The sequence below is a fragment of the Myotis davidii genome, unplaced genomic scaffold (assembly GCF_000327345.1).
Source record: "Myotis davidii unplaced genomic scaffold, ASM32734v1 scaffold1395, whole genome shotgun sequence".
Lineage (NCBI taxonomy): Eukaryota > Metazoa > Chordata > Mammalia > Chiroptera > Vespertilionidae > Myotis > Myotis davidii.
In genome coordinates, this window is record NW_006288604.1 from 234407 (window position 1) to 237572 (window position 3166).

The window sequence follows — 3166 nt, forward strand, 5'->3', positions numbered from 1 at the left end:
ATCTTTCTTCTATCATTGACAGTCCCTCTAGGTTGTGGGCTGCTTGCCTGTGTTCCTGAGAAGCATCTACGGTACCAGTCTATAGAGTGTGTTTTCTTTAGTGAATTACCGGTATGTTTACCGGTAATAAACTTGCACTGTTTTATGTATATGTTTGATTACATACAGCCTTGTGACAGTTTTCCTGCATGTCATAAGCATTTGAATATAAATTAAAATGTTAAAATCAAATCTGATATTGTTTTACCTTTTATTTGGTGTGTGGAAGGTGTGCGGAAGAGGGGGTAGTCTTATACGGCGAGTATATAACAAACTCTGTATTTTGAGTGGAAATGTTAGGGGGTCGTCTTATACGCCCAGTTGTCTTATACGCCGGCAAATACGGTAGTTGGAATCACAATATGCCACCTTCTCAAGTTTGTCTTTCATTAGTCATATGTATTTAATGTTCATCTATGTTGCCCAGCTGGCGTGGCTCAGTGGTTGAGCATTGACCTATGAACCAAGGAGGTCACGGTTCCGTTCACAGGCAGAGACACATGCTGGGCCATAATGATGACAATGATGCGAAGTTATGACAAGTCAGTGACAGGATGAAAGTTATCGACTGTTACGAGTGTTCAGTGGACAGGTCCCCACATCCATTCTGTCAGGCTGGGCATCCCCACTGCTATCCCCATGGGTGCCTTCATGTCCAGGGCAGGCTCCCTCTCTTCACGGTTCTCTCCCCCACCCCGCCCCCCCACCCCCAGATACCCCAGGCTTTTCAACAAGTTCTGTGGCAGCTGGAGATGCGGGCTTAATGGAGGGCGTGTGACACGGAGGCAGCCCAGACCACACACGTTCAAGCAAAGTTTGGTCCCGTAGCCCTGTGAGCAGTGGGCACGTCACAGGAGTGAAACAGCTCAGGCGGAAATGAGGTCACAGTGGGAGCAAGTTCTTACCACGAGAAGAAAGCCTGGCTCTGGAGGGTTAATTCTGAGACATTTTGAAATAAAACATGAAATTTTAAGAGAATTGACATTAATCACAGGAAATTTTATGTTCTTTTTATATTTTCCCCCCAGATTGTCTTTCAGAGCACGCCCACCAGGTCACACAGCCCATCAGAGTGACTAGGGGTCAAAGGGCACGCCTTATAGTTTAGAAGACTATGGGACCGCTGGTGCAGTCCGGTCATTTCCAGATTACTTCCTAGGACTTAATGGGTCATAATTGATGGGAGGAATGTGCGCTGGCACTCCATTTTCACTAGGATAATGGTAATTTTTCAGTAATTGCTCTTTTTAATGGGATGGATTTCTCAGCATTATTTCTTTTTTATTGAATTTACTGGGGTGACATCGGTTAATAAAATTGTCAGCATTATTTCTGCCTCGAATTTCTATTCAAGGCCAACATGCAGAGAAATATATTAATTGATGGTTGTAAAGGTTTCTAACTGAATATAAGATTTAATATTACCTGCATTTCAGATACGCTGAAGGAATAATGACTGGCCAACAGGAGTCTCCAAGGTGAGCGAGCTCACAAACAGTTGTAGGTCTGTCTCTCCGGAGCTCCCCACCAGCAGTCACGACAGGATATCCTCCACCCCAACGCCTCCATGCCCGCCTCCCAGCGCAGCCACTCCCTTCCCAGCCTGGTAAGCAGCATCTGTGACTGACCCGCCTGGCTCCTGCCTGACCCTCTGGGCCACCCCCATCCACTTCCTGCTGGAAACAGCTCTTACTCCTCTAATAATCGGACGTGATCATCATCAGATCTAACAATCGGATCCTGGCAATTAAAAGTTAGCTATCAAAATAGTAAGAGTTGTTGTGCAGTTGGGAAGGAAGAAACAAACTGTCTTTGCTCACAGAAGATATGCCTGTATGTGTAGAAATGCCAAAGACTCAAGAACAACAATCTCCTGGAACTGACATGGCTACAGCACGGGCTGCAGGGCTCACTCTTAATGCACAAAAGCCATCACTTTCCTACACACCAGCGGGAACCACTGAAATCTGAAATTAACAACCCAATGCCATGGGCATAAGCACCCAAATAAGGAGAAACACTGAGACCGAAGACTAAGAAATGTACAAAATAAATGTAAGGAAAACCACCTCACTCATGAAAACAGTCAGAGAATGCTGGGGTCCAGCCCCAGCGGTCCAGGGATTCCCAAAGGTGTGGACGGAGTCGGCGAAGAATGTTTTACACGGAGACAGCGTTCAAAACTCTCTAGCTTTCCTTAGTCTCCGTGGATCTTCCCTGTGCCTGGCTGAGGCCACAGAGAGAGAGAGATCCCAAGGCAAGCTGAGCCTTTATTTTATAGTGAGAGGTAAACAAGGTAGTGGTTACCATAGTTACACAGTTCTTGTGAGTTTCACTTGTTTTGACCACTTCCTGCACTTCCCTCAGCCCATTAGCTCCCAGATAAGATCTAGAGAGCCTCATAAGGTCAAGCTTAATTATGCTAAGAGGACTGTGCCCTCTAAGCTGGGAATTGATTGTGACTTTACCAACAGATCAGTCCTAGGCTTAATCCTATATCAGCTCTCCACAGGTTTTACTGATTTATTCCCTTCCTTAGTCCTGTTAATCCCTAACTCCAGGGAAAAATCCCCACCTGGGGAAACAACATTTCTCAGAGAGGTGACCTTGGTTAAAACACATAGTGCCAAGAAGGAGAGCAAATATATTAAGAACAGTATGCCATAAATGACGGGTCCCATAAAACAGCAAGAATGGACCGGCTCCGGCAACCTTGCCTGCGGTCCACCGTTCAAATCATGGTCACGGACCACAGGCAAGGTGGCATTCCGGGACCCAGAAGCCGCGTTTGCTCCAAGCCATATTTGGATCATGATTTTGATCGCAAGGTAGCAGGCAAGGCGGTTTCTGGGTCGCAGAATGTGGCCTTGCCTGCGGCCCAGCTTTCAAATCACGATCATCGGACACAGACAAGTCGGCTCCTGGGTCCCGGCTGTCTCCTTGCCTGTGGGCTAGTTTTCTGATCACAATTATGTGCTGCAGCACGGTGGATCCTTTTCCCAGGATGTCTGGTCACTACCGTGATCACGATCGCGATCACGAATCACTGCTGGAGGCATGGAGGCTTGTGGGTCTCGCAATGTCGCCTTGCCTGCGGCCCGTGATCATGATTTTGAAGCTGGGCTGC

At 47.1% G+C, this 3166-nt stretch overlaps 1 long non-coding RNA gene across 1 annotated transcript in view; it reads left to right on the forward strand.

The window, feature by feature from the left end:
- The window catches only part of LOC102774556, a 16517-nt gene that overhangs the window by 8753 nt on the left and 4598 nt on the right, over positions 1 to 3166 (forward strand). Inside the window, exons 2-3 of the long non-coding RNA XR_435493.2 lie at positions 1068 to 1262; positions 1476 to 2140. This is a non-coding gene — a long non-coding RNA (uncharacterized LOC102774556). The remainder of the gene's footprint in view (positions 1 to 1067; positions 1263 to 1475; positions 2141 to 3166) is intronic.